This window comes from Camponotus vicinus, unplaced genomic scaffold, assembly GCF_025532165.1.
Source record: "Camponotus vicinus isolate PSW18456_S1 unplaced genomic scaffold, iyCamVici1.0 SCAF_7, whole genome shotgun sequence".
In the NCBI taxonomy this organism is placed as follows: domain Eukaryota; kingdom Metazoa; phylum Arthropoda; class Insecta; order Hymenoptera; family Formicidae; genus Camponotus; species Camponotus vicinus.
The window spans coordinates 13,669,663-13,689,263 of record NW_028141979.1 but is presented as its reverse complement, the minus strand read 5'-3'; the positions used below and the strand labels follow the sequence as shown (position 1 = coordinate 13,689,263).

The 19,601-nt window shown below is 37.7% G+C and overlaps 2 pseudogenes; one reads left to right on the top strand and one right to left on the bottom strand.

The window, feature by feature from the left end:
- Positions 1–767: 767 nt before the first annotated feature.
- On the bottom strand, positions 768–1,726 carry LOC145974187 (uncharacterized; annotated as a pseudogene).
- Positions 1,727–4,871: 3,145 nt separating this feature from the next.
- On the top strand, positions 4,872–5,728 carry LOC145974186 (uncharacterized; annotated as a pseudogene).
- The last annotated feature ends 13,873 nt before the right edge of the window (positions 5,729–19,601 follow it).

Sequence of the window (19,601 nt, the reverse complement as noted above, 5' to 3'; positions counted from 1 at the left end):
AATCTGGTCGGAACGGTAGTTAATCTATTCTTCAAGTCTAGCCTGAAGCCGTCCCAATTCGTTTTCCTAGGATTTCGCCTCCGCAAGATTGTAGGTTGCTGGCGAAGGGTGAGGCGTATCTGCCTGTGATCGGATCCTGAAGGTTCATCTAAGACCCTCCAGTCTCTTACCAGTTCAGACACGCCCTTGGTACAAATAGTAATATCAATTACCTCCTGTCTTCTAGCGTCCATGAAGGTAGGTTCCGTACTTCTGTTTAGAATGATAAGTCCTTTGCTCAGGATGAAGTCATGTAGGCTCTCCCCTCTCGGGTTGATGTTTGAGCTCCCCCAACCAACATGGTGAGAGTTAGCATCACAACCCAGGAGGAGTTCGAGTCCTGCCTCCTCAGCATGAGCAACCAGGTTTTTGACATTGTCCTGAGGTGGAGGATCGCAGGAATCATAGGGCATGTATGCTGCTATGAGTAAATCCATTGTCTTCCCCTCCTCCAGGTTGATACTCGTCTGGACGACAGTTAGATCTTCGCTGCTAAGCTGAGGCAGAAAAGTGATATTAAGACCTTTTGCTACAATACATGTCCTTAGTTTGCGGTTCGAGCAGGCTCTGAAAATAGTTCCACAGCCGCCCAAACCTTTGATGGCATTATTCAGGAGCCAAGGCTCCTGGATAATGGCAAGGTGTGTGTGCATCGGCAAGGATAGCCGAGGCACCTTTACTGTGATGCAAGTTAATTTGGGTGATGGGTACCGTGGAGACTGTCATATTTAGGCAGTCTCCCCTGGTATTCCCTCCACAGGTTCAGGCTTCCTGCCGCACTCCTTTTCGAGCAGCCTAACGGTTGCCCGTCCAAGACTGCAGCTGGGCCTGAAATTGCAGGACTTCAGGGCGTCTAGAGATTGATCCCCAATCAGACAGGCGAAGTGGGTGCTCGTGGCATCCCTACTCACGCTCCCCCTGGTGACGATCCAATCTCCGGTCGCCAATCCTGCGTTTTGTCTGCCGAGGAGCCTCAAGGCTTCCTCAGAAGACAAGTCTGGCTCCTCCACGTGTACCACCACTCGATGGCGTCTAGGCAGCTCATCGACCGGCACTACACGTAGGGAGTTTCCCCCCACCTTCAGTTCGGAGGATAGGCTTTTTAGCCAGTCCCCCGACTGCTCGTCGTCGCACACAAAAACGAAGGCTCCGTCTCTCTCCCAGGAGCCGGAGAATGTGGGGGCTTTTGTACCCTCGGGTAACTCGAGGATACGCCCTCTGATCATTTTCCTGATCACTCCACACAGTCCACGGCTCCTAGCTTCTTATCAGGAAAGCCCTCCAAAATGAGGGCTAATCTGATAAACCCTTTAGTCGCTTGGGCATATGACCCTTGATCATTGATCTTGGGTCGTTTGCCCTGGCGAGTGTCGTTGGGGCTAGGGGTGTTATTCCCCGGCCGGGCGCGTTTAAGCGCCACAGTCGGGGCTCCACCGCTACTGGGCCCAGGACTAGAATCAGCTTCAGCGGGAGGGATTTGGGCTTTAGTAGCCTTTCCCTCCCTCTGAAGCTGTTTCTTGTAGCGTCTCCTTGCAGCTCCGCTATATCTAACTCGGGTTTTAGGTGCCCCTGAGTTGCATTCCTCCGGTCGTTCGCTCCTTAAGGAAGCCACGCCCTGGAGGACTTTATCCATGATGTTGTCTTTTGTTGTCTTGTTCGTTTGTTTGTTTGTAGTAGTCATGTCCATTTTGTCCCACGAGAACCGCGGATGCGCGATATCACCCAACCAGAGCCGCGAATGGCTGGGGCTTGGCTAAATACCCCGGAGGTCGCCCGGTATTCGGGGGAACCGTTCGAGACGCAGCACCCCCTGCGCCATGCAGCCGTCGGCACGGTTTCATTAACACCTTGGCTTGGGGGGGTCCCTCTTCGTTGGTCGCACCCGGCTCCACCCCTTAAATAGGTAGGCCCGGATGCGACCATAAGCCCCTCCACCACGCCAAGGTGGAGACCCATTCGGGGGGAAGAAGTCGTTAGAAAATAAACAAAATTAAATTTTAAATATTAAACAGAACGCGGTTAAACAAGGACAAGCGCGATAGGAAACAAATAGACATTGTGTATAATAATAACGGTCGCAAAATTTAAAAACGCTAACAATAGATGTGACGAAAGCGCATAGACAGTTAGCAAACTAAAAAAGTAATAATGTCTGGCCGTAAGCTAGATTTTCCGAAAGAAGTCCAACGCTCATCTCTCCATCAGAAAAAAGACGCAATAAAACCGCATACGTGAAGAATATTCTTTCACAAATTTGTATTGTGAGACGATCCCCCGATGAAAAAAGTCCCAAAAATTTTTCTCTAAATAAGTCATGAAATCATAAGGATAAAATTGAGCTTGGTCAAAAGATTCTTAAAAAGTCCAGGAGTCTCTCCAGGTAGAAGATCCACAAAAGAGTTAGCAGAAACAAATTGAATCTCTTAATCGATGAGAGAGGTGGATGCCTATGTAAAAAATACAAAAGAAAGAAAGAAAGCAATACTATCAAGAAACAAAGAAATACATGTCAAGCATAAAAGTAATAAGAAGTTAGCAATTTCATATCACAAAAAACCGTTAGCAAAAATGAAAAACATTAGTTATAAAAGCGAATAATGTACAATGTATTATGCAAAAAACATGGGAAAAAAATTCAGAACCAAATCAAGAGTCCAAGCCAGATACTTACAAAGAAAACAGAGAATCGAAATAAAGCAAGGCAAAACCATGTCTAAAAGTGAAGGATTGAGATCGTGAAAAGATCGATAACTGACAAAATGTGATGAAGGAATAGGAAGAAGGGAGGGGGAAAGAAAGGGAAAGTAAGGGTAAAGGAAGGGAAGGGGAAAGGAGACTTAGGAAGTGGGAGGCAAAGGAGCGGGAGACTTTGAAAATTCAAGACATTTTTTAATCATGGGGAGATAAGCGTCATTTAATAATGAGGTATCATTTTGTAGATTTAACCCATTTTTTTGTTGGCTAATGTGAAGCATCTTAGAAACAAGTCTTTTTCTATAAAAAGGTTCTTCATCAAGGATTATCGTGTCATCCCAATTAAAATCGTGAAACCTAGGAGTCTATGAGATGAAACAACTGTATGGGAGTCAGAAGAATAATTAATCATAGACTTGTGTTCTTTTAGTCTAGTCGTTAAATGTCTGCCCGTCTGCCCTACGTAAGATGCATCACAATCCCTGCATAAAATGTGTCTTATAGATAACATTAGCATGGTTTATTTTGGGTAAAGGGTCTTTATGTAATTTAATGAGACCGTTCAATTTATTGTTCACCGTGAACGCTAATTTCCCGCCATTATCTTGAATCATTGAGTAAAAACTTTGTGGGATACCTTTAATATAAGGAATGACAAAAAAATTTTTTGATTTAGGAGAGGGAGGGAGAGGAGTTGTGAGGTGAGAGTCTCTGTTGTGCATGAGAAATTTTAATCGACATAAAATAATTCTGCGGATAAACTGGAGGATAGGAATTTTCAAGGAGAATGTTGATGACGAAGGAAAGATTTTGTTCATGGAATTTTGGGTGGGAAAGTTGAAAGGTTCTATCGACGAGACCCGTGACAACGCCAATTTTATGAGAAATAGGGTAGTAAGAAAAAAAGTTCAAGAATCTACCCGAGAAGGTAGGTTTGCGATACCAGTTGAACTCTAAACGATTCTCGTTAATAATATAATTAATGACGTATCCAGGAAGCTAATTGTATTATTGGTCAAAAACTCAATTGTAAACTGCAATCTTTTATGGAACGAGTTGAAAACTTTTAGTATGGTAGAAATATGTAAGGAAGGCGCTGCCATAATGATATCATCAACATAGCGGTAATAAAAAGAAGGAGGAACTAACAAGGAAGCAATGGCTCTATCTTCCAACTCTTGCAAAACTAAATTGGTTAACATAGGTGAGAGCGGGGAGCCCATTGGCGTACCAAAAATCTGTTTATAGATAGTGTCATTGAATATAAAATAAGTTGAGTCAAGAATGAGTCTAGGAGCTCTTAAAAATTCTTTATAAGGAATGTCAGTATTCGGTTCTAAAAAATGCCATTTCTTTGCGATGCTTCCAATGATTAAGTCATGGGGGACATTAGTAAACAGATTAACCACATCAAGAGAAACAATTTCAATGTGTTCTTCAATGTAAAAATTATTAAGTTTGTTAACAAGATCGAAACTATTGGCAATGTGGCTATTCGGCTTAGGTAAGTTGTCATACAGGAGCTTGTGAAGGAACGCAGCAAATTATTTTTTACGCTCTAATATCTTGCGCCACGATCTTTTAACCTTTCATTTTTTATTGCGTAATGATACTTTTTATTACAGATTCGAATTACACGTGAAAAAATAAGAAACTTTTGTATCAAACGTTTTTTCTGAACGTGCTTCTGTCAATCTTAAAATTGACCTTGAAAGTAACTGTGATGAAATAATGAACTTCAACTTTCACGGCTACTTTCGTCAGTTATTTTCACGGCTACTTCTCATCAGTCGTCTTCACGGCTACTTTCATCAGTCGTTTTCACGGCGACTTCTCATCAGTCGTTTTCACGGTTATCTTTTATCAGTTGAATATCGGGTTAATTTACTGCATTTACTATTCTTGATAACGAAGGTTTCATAAAAATCCATCTAGCCATGTCCTATTCGAATATGGAAGCATACAATATGCTGCTAATTTTGGGTGAGTGTAGAGGTTCATTCCCTGCAGCTGAAGTATTATGGCAACAGCGTTATCCTGACCGAACACCTCATTCACACAACGTTTTTTCACGTTTGGCTAAACGAATACAAAACGAAGGTGTCATTCAGCCTCACCATAACAGGGGTAGACAAATCCACCGTCCAATTAGGGATGAAAGAGCAGCGGAAATTCTTGAATCGGCAGAATTAAATCCTCGTGATTCCTTAAGACGCCGAGAAAGAAATTCTGGTGTTAGTCGTAACAGTATCTGGCGCATTTTAAGAGAAAACAAGTTTCACCCTTATAGGATGTCTCTTCATCAAGCGTTGAATTATAACGATTTCCGACAAAGACTTGCATTTTGCAACTGGATAAGACAACAATCACCTGATTTTCATCACAAAATTTTGTTTTCTGATGAATGTACATTTAAAAGTGATGGATCCGTCAATACTTGGAACTGTCGTCATTGGTCACAGGTTAATCCTCACTGGTTGAGAGAAATAGACCATCAACATGTATAGAAAATCAATGTTTGGTGCGGTATTATTGGAAATCGTATCATAGGTCCTATTTTCTTTCAAGAAACTCTAAATGCTGATAGATACTCAGCCTTGATAGAGACAGATCTTCCTGTCTTGTTAGAAACTCTTCCTCTGCGATTGCGCCTGGACATGTGGTTCCAACAGATGGATGTCCGTTGCATACATCGAGAATTGCCCGTATAGTACTAAATACTATATTTCCCAACAAGTGGATTGACAAATACGGTCCGATCAATTATCCACCTCGATCGCCGGACCTCACTGTCCTTGATTATTATTTATAGGGAAGGGTAAAAGATATGATGTACCGTGAACGTCCAACTACAAAAGATAATATGATTCATAGGATAAGTGAAGCAATTCGATCCTTAGGCGATGATGAGATTCTTTGAGCAACCAATTCTTTCCAAAATAGAATAGATGCTTGCATCGCAGCAAACGGTGCTCACTTTGAATATTTTGTTTGAACATGCACCTCACTCACTCAGAAACGTGTGTGCGAACGTTCATAAGGTACCGTACATTCAAGCACACATACATCCTTGTCATTAGTTGCGCCACAGGAACATTTGAAGTTCATTATTTCATCACAGTTACTTTCAAGGTCAACTTTAAGATTGACAGAGGCACTTTCAGAAAAAAACGTTTGATACAAAAGTTTCTTATTTTTTCACGTACAATTCGAATCTGTAATAAAAAGTACCATGTTCCTCTAAAAAAATTCAACTTCCGATCCGGATGGCGTATTTTCGGTCGGAATCAAAAGTTAAAAATATCACCATTTGACAGAGCGTACCCGATTTATTTAAAAATTGTTCGCAATTTTTGATAAAAACCATTTATTTTCATTTTAAAAGGGGTGTACGGGTGGCCTGGGACTCCCTGTATATATATACATATATATATATATGTATATATATATATACAGGGTGATTCAAAATAACCTAATTGTCCTTAAAATGACACATTCTTGAGTCAATTCTAAGACGATTTTTCCTTTGGCAAAATTTAGTCCGACGCTTAGTTTTTGAATTATTAAAAGAAGTAATTAACTTATGACGGGTCAGATACAAGAGGCAGGCAAGGGTGGCGCGATTCACTGTCAGACGCGGGTGCTTACGCGGGGCGCCTGTTGCGATCACCTGATCGCTACAGACATACACATGCGAATACATACATTCCCATTCTCTCTCTCTCTCTCTCTGCCTCTCTCTCTCCCTCCCTCACTCTCTCTCTCTCTCTCTCATATGCTTACTCACTTTAAGTCATTATTATTCTTACTTAAATTATTATTTACTTTTTATTATTATACATTTTCGCTTTAATTATTATTATTATTTTAATTTGTACTGGTTTTTTTTTCTTTTTTTTTACGAGAGAGGGGAAAATGCATTTTATGCATACTCACCGGGCGGTCCGGTGAGTTATGTGGGACTCGAGTACCAAGTCGAATTACCAACTCGGTACTCCCTACCCACTAAAAACCCCTCTCTTTCGCGAATTTTCTCTAACACTGTTTATTTGACATCCCGAAATCTGTTTTCACACAACACTAAAGAATAGTTATTATTACCTTGTTCGATGTATTGCTGTAATTCCTTGAGAAATGAATTTTCCGATAGATCGTACTTTCACTCAAATTGAACGTAGATATCACGTTCTAAAGGACAGAGATCCACAATAAATAATTAATCGAAAGTTCTTTTTTCTTTTATAAACTGTATTATTTATAAACTTCAACATAATCACATTCATTCACTCACTCGATAAGACGAGAAATTTATGACTCTATCACTAATCACTATCAATCACTACCGAATAATCACTGTTGGCAATTAAAAACCACTCGATTAAAGAAAGACACGCGCACATACGTTATTACACGACTCGACGACGCGACAATGCGGCGATATTTATCCGGCAACAGCAAACAGTTTTTGGTTATGCTAGGTTACGGTAGGTTAAGGTACTAACAGCGCTGTCGAACGTGAACATGTGTTTGATTGAAGACGCGACAATTTAGCGTATAATATTATTATCATATGATATTTATACATCGTATATTTGTATTATTAATATTAAATATTTATTTATTATTATTAAATAGTATTATTAATATTAAATATTTATTTATTATTATTAAATATTATTATTAATATTAAATATTTATTTATTATTATTAAATATTATTGTTAATATTAAAAATTTATTTATTATTATTAAATATTTATTAAACTATTATCTGATTGAAAATCGATAATGAATAATAATATGAAAAAATATCATTAAATTCTGGCGTTTCAATCTTTCTTGGTTTTTTCTTAAGGTTTTAAAAACGAAATCAGAGCGACCAATATTTTTGAACATTTCAATATTTGGAACATTTTCTTTCGTTTTTAAATCCATAAGAAAAAACCAAGAGAGATTGAAACGCCAGAATTTAATGATATTTTTCATATTACTTTCATATTATTATTGATTATCGATTTTCAATCAGATAATAGTTTAATAAATATTTAATAATAATAAATAAATATTTAATATTAATAATAATATTTAATAATAATAAATAAATATTTAATATTAATAATAACATTTAATAATAATAAATAAATATTTAATATTAATAATACTATTTAATAATAATAAATAAATATCTAATATTAATAATTATATTTAAGAATATTTAATAATAATATTTAGTATTAATAATAAATAATATTTAACATTAATAGTGAAAGTATTAAACATTTATTTATTCTAATTAATTTTAAAACAAATATACGATGTATAAATATCATATGATAATAATATTATACGCTAAATTGTCGCGTCTTCAATTAAACACATGTTCACGTTCGACAATGCTGTTAGTACCTTAACCTACCGTAACCTACCATAACCAAAAACTGTTTGCTGTTGCCGGGTAAATATCGTCGCATTGTCGCGTCGTCGCGTCGTGTAATAACGTATGTGCGCGTGTCTTTCTTTAATCGAGTGGTTTTTAATTGCCAACAGTGATTATTCGATAGTGATTAATAGTGATTAGTGATAGAGTCATTAGTAAATTTCTCGTCTTATCGAGTGAGTGAATGAATGTGATTATGTTGAAGTTTATAAAAGAATACAGTTTATAAAAGAAAAAAAATTTTCGATTAATTATTTAGTGTGGATCTCTGTCCTTTAGAACGTGATATCTACGTTCAATTTGAGTGAAAGTACGATCTATCGGAAAATTCATTTCTCAAGGAATTACAGCAATACATCGAACAAGGTAATAATAACTATTCTTTTGTGTTGTGTAAAAACAGATTTCGGGATGTCAAATAAACAGTGTTAGAGAAAATTCACGAAAGAGAGGGGTTTTTAGTAGGTAGGGAGTACCGAGTTGGTAATTCGACTTGGTACTCGAGTCCCACATAACTCACCGGGCCGCTCGGTGAGTATGCATAAAATGCATTTTCCCCTCTCTCGTAAAAAAAAAAAAAAAACAATTTAAAACAATAATAATTAAAGCGAAAACGTATAATAATAAAAAGTAAATAATAATTTAAGTAAGAATAATAATGACTTAAAGTGAGTAAGCAAATGAGAGAGAGAGAGAGAGAGAGAGTGAGGGAGGGAGAGAGAGAGGCAGAAAGAGAGAGAGAGAGAGAGAGAGAGAGAGAATGAGAATGTATGTATTCGCATGTGTGTGTATGTCTGTAGCGATCAGGTGATCGCAGCAGGCGCCCCGCGTAAGCACCCGCGTCTGACGGTGAATCGCGCCACCCTTGCCTGCCTCTTGTATCCGACCCGTCATAAGTTAATAACTTTTTTTAATAATTCAAAAACTAAGCGTTGGACGAAATTTTGCCAAAGAAAAAATCGTCTTAGAATTGACTCAAGAATGTGTCATTTTAAGGACAATTAGGTTATTTTGAATCACCCTGTATAAACATATATTTTATACATAAGAGTATGAAAAAAATTAGGATAATTATACATAAAGTGAATAACTTCACGGATGATCTTAATTTTAATATATGTTACTAAGATCTCGTTCTGAGTCATTTTGATCTAAAATTATACAGCATCATTATTAAAGAGTTAAGAAGCATTGCAATTTGATTTGAACATGAAACATTCAAAATAAAAAATAAATATTTAAACAAGTAAATGGGCTTGCTTTAGCGTTTTATAATATTTTGATCTTGAAAGTATATGTCTTAAGGTCATTAGATTAGAAAATTATATATTACTCATTATACTTTCTTTGTTAATAATTTTTTAATAAACAAGGAGTATAGGCTAAAACCTTTACATCATTTAAGTTAATGATCTTAATAATAATTTTGAAAATTATTGAAATCGGGAGATTATTACTTATTACTTCTACTTATATTTTCCCAACTTTAATGCTTCATGATTTCTCAAGAAAATATGTTCACTGTACATTTTTGGATCAAGATGACTTAGGACGATAATATTAACAACATATATTAATATGTATTGATTAATATCATCCGCGAGATTGTCCACTTTAGCATAATTACCAAAATTAATTATTTTTAATTATATTTCTTTTTTAATTAATTTATTTATGATTAACAATATAAATTATTTATAATTTAGAAAGCACTGTTTTTATGTTACACATGAAACAAAATTTGTATACGAATCGCATTTGTGTATAAACTTATACGAACTACATTATCGTCTATCTAACTATGGATATAGCTTTAAAAGATGTTCAATTTATTATCAATTTACTATTGTACATAACAAGATGATATATTATGATGTTGTAGATTTTCTTATATATACAGAGTGTTTGGTAATAATCGTCTATCTCTCGTGTGCAAGTAGAGCAGGTTAAACTGAGTAAGATTCTTAATTTCCATTCATCACAATAATTAATTAGATATTAATTTAAAAAGGTCGGTCACACAATGTGCATGAGTAGAAGCACGCATCGAGAAAAGCCGTCCCATTATAATACTAGATACTGATACTAGGCGAAAGGCTGGGCTCTCACAAATTAACGTTGAAGTGCCGCGCGCCGCCATCATGTTTTGAAGAGCGTCTAACTCATCGCTTCGCGATATCATCATTATAGTGAGACGATTCTTGTCGCCGCGCACTTGTATTTGCACACATTGGCCGATTTTTTAAATTAATTTCTCATTAATTATTGTGAAAATTACAAAATTGTAGAGGACTTTTCTATTCAGTTTAACCCGCTATACTTGCTCACGAAAAATTAGGCCATTATTACCGAACACCCTGTATGTACAAACTGTCCTGTTTTATTGTTGTCAATCAAATATCTGATATCACATAGTTTTAGAAAAGGTAGTGATAAATGTTTATTTTATGTTACACAATTCGAAAAATTTTTATCTTAACATATATTGTAGAGGATACATTCCTAAGAAATACACCGTTTGAATTTTGCGGCGGTCTCTCTTCGTTCCTGAGATATGCGATTTTGAAATTTCATATTTATTTGTATCATCTTTTCATTATATTCTATTTATGTGTTTATATTTCTTCAACATTATGGCAGAATTATATCCCCTACACGATCTATATAAGATAAATATAATTTAATAAAGTATAAAAATTGCACTTATTATTTTACCTAAACTTTTAATAAGTGTTGTTGTATATAACTTCCATCGTTTTGCAAAGTACATATGTGGACATCATGAGTTCCGCCCACCCTACGGAGGAGCTCCACTTCCGGAAGATATAACCTAACCTAACCCGCGTCTGAAGTGTGGGATATACTCGACTTCGCATAAATTCTATTTCTGCATAGAAAATTGCAAAGTAGTAGTATAGGGCCGGTTTTAATCCAGGTCCTCTCAGGGGGGGGGGGGGGGTAAGGCGCGAGGGGATCTCAGAGGCGCGGGGGAATGACGTCACGCGGGACGGAGGGAATTTCGACGGCGCGGGGGCTGCGGGGCGGCGGACGCTTGCTTCGACGCATGTGTTGGATGTTTTATCGTAAGTATAAACAATATTGTATTACATAAGCCGATGTCCGGTTGATAAACAATATAAACAGCAGTATTCCTTTGAAGAGGATTGGATCTTGGGGCTGACTAACGCGTCGGGACATGTTTTCGCAAACAAAATAGCTCTGTGCTCTCGCGGTACCCCCTCTCCCCCAAATATAAGTAATTCTAGATTTCTTTCCGTTCGACGTACCCTAGACATAAAGAGTAACAGGACAGCGAGTGCCAAGAAAGGTAGAGGAAGACGGCCAGAGTTTAGCGGCCGTTATAATCCATCTATTGTGATCGACACAATGAACGGTCGAGGCTCAATTCCGCGAGAAGCAGTGATGCCAGAATGCGCACGCGAGCAACACGCAACTGTAGTGGAGGGGATGACGCGCGCAGGCGTAAACTGCGTACCGTGAGCGTCGGCTAGCTTCGAATAGTAGAGGAGGACAGAGATATTGTTTTCTGTCTCCTTCTCACTTTCCACAGTCGGCGACGAGGCAATACTTCTCGTTCTCGTTGCTTCTGGCCTCTCGCTTTATTTAATAAGCGTAACAGCGTTAAAGCCTTTTTGTATTATTATATTATACAGGGTGTATCTGAAATGATGCACTAAACTTTAGGAGCGTATTGTAGAGGTTAAAATAATTTTTTCTTATGAACATGGGTCCGCAAATGAACCCCCCTCCGAGCTAAAATTCGAAAATGTGTGAAATTGACCAAACACCCGCAACGCAAATTTATTTATCTCTCAAGAGAGGGTGATAGGTTGTGACCGGACCGAGTCCGTTAACGCCTGTAAAGGGTGTCAAACTCACCGGAACGCAGGTTGCGACGAGTTCCGTCTACGGTCGCCAGTTGCTTTTACCTTCCCAAGCAACAAGGTACAGGATTACGATCCTCCGGGGGCAGTCGTCCTTCCAGCAGGAGGTGCTTTCCGCTCTCGCCGGTCCATTGAGAAATCCGTCTGGAATCTCCCCGTTGTGGATTGGAAGCCTCTCTCGTCCTCAGGCAGTTACTTGTCGACACTCTGGTATGAACAGGGTCAACGCCGCTACGCCAGGTAGATGGTGGAGAGGAAAGTAGGAATGTTCGCGCACACACACAAAGACACAGAATTTATCTCATATAAAGTCCTTTTATTTAAATGCGCTATACACTTCTTGTAATGAGCTACTATTGCCCTTAACAAAGCACGGGGCTCTAACATGCACTCGTATCTACGCGTAGTATACAGGTAATTTCGCGGATGATACACACGGGCTATCTTTACGACTTTTCCAAATGACTTTAACGCTTTCAGAATCCGTCGCGTAATGAACTCCTGAGTCCCGGTGTCCGGCTCTTTTATAGCCGTGATCTTCCGTGGGCGCCCCACCATCGGCCGTCCGGCCAATTGCCGCGACGCTCCCGCCGCGACGCCCTCGGCCAATCGCGTCATTCCTCGGGCTGGCGTTCACGCGATCACCTCGCTCTTCGACTTCTATCGTTAATTTGTCATTTTCCGTTCTTACAAATATACCATGAAGATATTTCGCTCTTTTCTCGCGTAATTCAAACATGCTTGTATTCGCCTCGAGCGAACTTCGTGTTTGCGTCATAGGGTACGAGTTCCGCGCTTTTGTCAGGTCCATTGTCACGACTATAATGAGATTTCCATAGCTCATACAACCGTATCGCTCTATTGCATATCGCATCGGCTTAAAATATAATAACGTTTTCTTTATAACATAAACGGCGGGCATTAGTAAACATAAAAATATATACATAAAATAAATCTCGTAAATTCTTATTATGATTTTATCTATCATACTATTTTTGTACTTTATATTACGAACGAAATCAAATAAAGAAAATGCCATCTAATCTTATAATAATTAATTACATCTAATGACTATAACAGAAATTGTATATAAATATAAAATCAATTGTTTGTCATAATTATAACTTATTTTTGGTTTAAAATCGTATCCTGCTAAAATAAACTATAGTCCGATTTTTCTCATGAAAAAATAATTACATAAAATAAAACGAATATAAATAATACGCTAGTACATAAAACCTAGTCGTCCCGCGTCTATGTATTACGTTCACAAACGTGTCTTATATAAGTTCTTCGCCGTTACTGCGATCCCTTAATATTTTACTGTATAAGTGCTAACCTACTGTCCGGGTAATCTTGTTTCGATCTAACATACGCATTCCAATATTGTAATTGCATGCAATGGCAATTCTAATCGTCTGTCCGAGAGAATCGCGGTCCCTTCGCCTGTAATGTCCGTCCGACGGCTGTTAACGTTTGATATCGCCTTCATTATATCTGACTTTTGCAATTCAGACGATCCGCGCCTTGCATCACGAGTCTCACTATTCTTTGTTCGAACGACAATCACTCGGCCGCCTTAACTCTCGATCAAACTGTGTTCTTACCATTGGCGTGCATCTGTCGCGTCCCCCCGTCTGCGATTCAATGGTTACCCGGATCCTAAAACTACTTATCTAAAATTACTTCTTTATTTATTCTAACTATTTACATTCAGTCTTTCCGCACCCGTTCGGGGTGATCTCGTGGTGCTGGTCGATGGTCGAGGCTCCGCCGCTTCGCTCGCCGGGCCCCCGGCCGCACCTGTGGCTGTCGGTCGCAAGGTAACGTCAAAACCTTTTTTTTTCTGAAATACAGCCAATTTTTAATTTTTTCCTCAAACTTTAGGGGCCTCTAGCTCGGAGGGCAGTTCATTTGCGAACCCATGTTCATAGAAAAAAAAGTCTTATTTTGACCTCAAGAATACGCTCCTAAAGTTTAGTGCATCATTTCAGATACACCCTGTATATTATGTATGCGTTATGTATTAAATATACGTATCTTAAAATCGTTAATATATAATACATAATGCATACATAATATACAATATATATAATACATAATAATTAATGAATGTGCCGATTGCGTCGTGCACGTTGCGATATATCGAAATCGTTCCGCAAACGTAACAATATATTTGCAATAATAACGACAACAAACTGACCACTTATACGTTTGCGTCATGACAATAATATAAAAATAATACAAATGAATGATGACTTTCCTTACCACCCATGGGGTATCACCAAAGGCGCGTTAGGTTTTTTATTTTAGAGTGTGGACCTTCGCCCGGAGCCCTATTGTAGCACACTTTAAATAATATTATATTGCACTAATATATCTACATATAATTATCTATATTACATTTATGCAGAAGTTATGTTTTTTAAAAAGATATTTTTTTTACACATTAATATTTTTTAAGTCTGGTGTCAATTAGCGACAAGAAATTTTTTAATATTTTGCAAGTTTGATGTCAATTAGCGACAAGATATTTTTTAATATTTTGCAAGTTGGGTGTCAATTAGCGACAAGAAATTTTTTAATATTTATGAAGTATTTGTTCTCTTTTATTATTATTGCGTTGTAAACGATTAACCGACACTTTCATCTGCTGCATATAAAGTTAAACTACTTTTTTCTTTTTTAGGATAAGCTGCATATAATTTATTAGATAACATTCGAGATAAATGTTGTTTGCTTATTGTCGTGCTTATAGCTGTTTCGTCTCTAGTTTTAGTGCTGATTTTATTACACAAGAAGCAGTGGTTGAAGAGTTTGTTGCGTTTTTTGATTTTATATCAGTTAAAATTGAAAACATTCTCTCCAGATCTGCATTTGAATTAAGAAGTGCTCGAACAGCATTCAAAACATTTTTCAAAGTGGGATATTTATAAGTATTATTTGACAACTGGTACTGTAAGATTTTTTTTCACATATCAAATTTTAATTTCGATAGATTTTCTTTCTCTTTTTGAGTTAAATCTGTTGGTAACGCAAGCCACTCTTTTCTTAAGGATTCTTCATCGAAACCACCAAGATTTTTAGCAATAAAAGAAACATGCTGAAACGATGTTTCTCTATTATTATCGAATAAAGATATAGATGGATCAAAAACTTGTAATTTTATCAAAAAATTATATATAATAGGCAATCTTTTATGTATTTCCTGTGCAGCAGTTATATAGAATTGTAAACAATTCTGTCGAATGGTTACAACTACTTCTATATGATCCTCTGTTATTAAATTATTAAGATGCTTCACATTGTGATCCAACAAAAATTTCATTTATATTTTTCTGAATTTGTTTCTGCGAAAAATCCATATTTGTAGCTATGTTTTGTATTCTTTTTTAACAAAATTTTGGCAGATTGGGAGAGAAAATTAACTGATTTAAACTGCAATAAATGAATTCTCGTTTCTGTTGATTGGAAATATGCATTGAATATATTAAAAAAATTTTAAATATATTTAAGAAAAAGAAAATAAGCTTTCATTTCTATATTATCCATCATAGACAAAAGATATTCTCCAGATTTTGTTTTATCGCTCACAACCATTTCTTGTAGAAAATTTTTAACTGTATCCCACGATTCAAAAAGCCTTTCGACACATGTATGGTAAGATAGCCAGCGGGTTTCATTTAATTTTAAAATTTTGCGATTACTTTCTTGAAAGCAATCATAAAATTTTTGAAAAATTGACAAACGTTTTGGACTGCTATTAATATAATTAACTATTTTTTTCTTAAATTTATCACAAAATGATATTTTCGCACATGCAGCGTGCGCAGTTAACGCAGCTGAATGACATGGGCACGGAAATGGTAATACATGTTGGCACATCTCTTCTAATTTGGTTTTAAATGATAAATGTTTCCCTATCATTACAGATGCATTGTCGCATGACAGGGCAACAATATTTAAAAAGGGAATTTGTAATTTCCACATTTTAGACTTAAATGCATGGAATAACTTTTCAGCACTACAATCTTTCGCATCAATATTAATTAATTTGACTAGTTGTGAGCGAATATCTAATGTTTCGAGATCAATGTATCGAACGAAAAATGTCATCCACTTTTCATTGCAATCTGATGTTTCATCAATAAAAACGGAGAATTTTGTATTTTGAAGCTGTTACGTCCGATGGACGTCGCGATTCTTTTCTTTCTTCGAAACCATACAAAAACTATACGATAACTACGTGCGCGGGTAACTCTTGGCGATATCTGAACCAAGGAAATGAAAAATAATAAATATGCCTAGACTACGCGGACAGCCTGTCGCTATAAATAAGAAATTTCACTAAAATAAAGGACTGTAATAAAATCGAACTGTCACATATGTTTACAGTTAGGACGTCCGTTAGAACCATTGAAACTCTAGAAACAAAGCGATCCTTCTTAGGAATCGCGCCAACGATAAACATATGTATATCTAATAATTAAGAAGATAGTAAGGCTTTAATATGTAAATAAATCTAAGCCTCTAATATGTAAATATGTAAACAAATATCAAAGGCCATAAGAGCCAAACGCGGGTGATCGTGCGACAGTTTCACAGAAAATTAATTTTTCTGTGAAACTAATATTTGTGCACAGGGCACGGATTTATCTTGGTTAAACCAAGTAAACTTTATAATCTCAAATTCGAGATTCTTATAATAGAGATTTCTTATAATATTTATATTCAGGCGAGAGGGATGTCAGGTCGTGGAGTCTGAATAGCTCAGTGGTAAGAGCAGTCGCCCGGCAAGCGAAAGACTCGGGTTCGATTCCCGATTCAGCGACTTTCGGCCTGTTATTTTTCTCGCCTATAACTTCTTTGGGGGGTAAGAGGGGTATTATAAGAATCTCGAATTTGAGATTATAAATTTTACTTGGTTTAACTAAGATGAATCCGTGCCCTGTGCACAAATATTAGTTTCACAGAAAAATTAATTTTCTGTGAAACTGTCGCACGATCACCCGCGTTTGGCTCTTATCGCCTTTGATATCTTAATATTTGTACATGTATATCTAATCCTTGCAGTAGATATCTGAGACCAAGAGATTCGAAGCAATAAATAAATAAGAAAAACTAGAGCTAAGGATGACCAATCGTTGGAACTTAGAAATTCTAAGCAAAATCGGAATCAGACCCGCAATAAAAACTTTTTTTTATAGCGCTCCACACGTGGAGCTATGAAATCGGAAACTCTTCTGTTAAAACAAAAGGCTTGCAGTATCCTAGACAGGCTATCAAAAAAAAGGAGGGAACTAAACAATTCGCCTGGCCACCCTTAAGTGCTTAAGCCGAAACGCAAGAAGACTCTAGCGAGTCATAAATCTGTCCGCTAAGCTCCCACTCTCTGCTGAATAGAGCCAAATCTTGAACCAAAAGGGCCAACCTATTAAAAATCTTAGAAATGCCTCTCCTTCCAAAATCAGCTTCCTTGCCCCTAAGAAGAGAGTAACTGAAATTATCTCATTCGCCCAAAAGGGATTCCCGCTATCCAGAAAAGAGGAGGAGCAATAACTTTAAAAACTCGAGCGCAAGACGCGAGGCACAGTTCCGTATAAAAATTTTCTGATAATACACAGCATTTCTTCAATAACTCCGCCGCATACAAAGAAAAGTTAGTCCGACAACTACAAAATTTTCCTCTTTTCGCGCTTATTAACTGATCGAAAACGCGAAGTGTGAGTGAAGTGCCTCAACCGTGGGACCAACCAAGCCACCTGTTCTTCAATTGTGAAGGCGTCCATCCGTGTGATTGTGGTACAAGCTCTGTCCGGGTTAAATCTTTTGCACACTCCTACGCTCGCTATTAGTAGTAAGTCTCTCTTAATATTTTCCTTTCCCATTGATTGCCAAATACGAAACGATCTTTAAGTAATTAAAAGGATTAGATTTATAGAGCTTTAACGTGATAAGAGTTAATCAATAATACGCTCGACTAATTAAAATCCCATACTAACCATCGATAATTATAATTTCTCTTTGTCAATTCAATCTCTCTTCTCTCCCCCTATAACTCCTAGTTATTCGCTCAGGATTTCTGAATAGACATCCGCGAATAATTCCCCTAACTCCTATTTATTCGCTCAGGATTTCTGAATAGACATCCGCGAATAATTCTCCGCATACTCCTATTTATTCATTCAGGATTTCTGAATAGACATCCGCGAATAATTCTCCGCATACTCCTATTTATTCGCTCAGGATTTCTGAATAGACATCCGCGAATATTCCTCCGTCCTCACCAAATATTCTGAATAGTAATCCAGTCCACTCGTTTCCTTTAATTTCCTTCTCAATATATATATATATATATATATTCACAACTATTTCTTCAAAATTCGTAACTGATTATTTTCTGAATGAAAGGATGAAACTATAAATGGATCTTAAAGATCGTTTCCCAATTGTGTGCTAATAAAACCAAACGATCATCCGTCCCTGTTAAGTAACTTCCGTATTTAAACCGTGTATATTTACTTTTATTAGTGCCGCGTCGCAACTCGCGATCAGATATAAAACGTTGGCGGAATCGACGGAACAGACGGCTGAGAGAGGAGTTGGCTCAATTCTTAGTTCAATCCACTAATGGCGGTCCCGTAGATAATACAACTATCGATTCAGCTAATATTTTAAAACCAGATATTGTCGCACGTCAATCTAATCACCCTCTCCCAGAACCTGTACCTAATTACTCCCCTATCTCCTCTCCAGACCATTCTTCTTCTTCCCCTTTCATACCTCCCGCTGGCCCTGTCCAGTCGCCTCCTTCGCCCCCACGATCTCCTATCCCGACTCCTCTAGAACAATCTCCTCCCCCTCCTTCCCCATCTACCCTGCCTTTCGAACCCTCTTCTTCGCTCTCCCCTGCACCTTCGCTAAGATCTACCTCTCCTTCCCCCATATCCGTTATCACCCTTGACTCGGATCCACCTTCGCCTTCTAACGGTGACCCTTCCGAATCCTCTGAGTTTGGCGAAGCTCTCGAAGACTTTGCGAGAGACCTTCCAGAATTAGAGGAAGATTCCTCCGACTCCGAGTTCCCTATCGACCCTCCGGAACATCCTAACCATAATGGAACCCCTGAACCTGCCTATCCCGACCCACTAACCTACTTTTTAACCCACTTTCCCCCTCCTCGATTTCCCTATACCAGAAGGGGCATTCTGCATGGACCCAGGCCCAGTCGACCATCAAGAACTTTTTAATTACATAACCATCGCTCCTCCCGATTCCGTCATCCCCTAGTACCTCCCGGGTTATCAGCTCCCCTTAAGTGTTCCTATCCAAGGAACGCCCTTTGGAGGAGGTTTCCCCCTTCCACAGTTCGATTCGAAGATTCCTAACCCTTCACCTTTCCCCATTACCAAACAAATTTATACATAATTCCCCTATTTCCTGTAACACACACGCACACCCACACGCGCTCGCTCATTATCCATTATTTATTTATCTAACATTGTATTCTCCAGTCGGAACTAAATT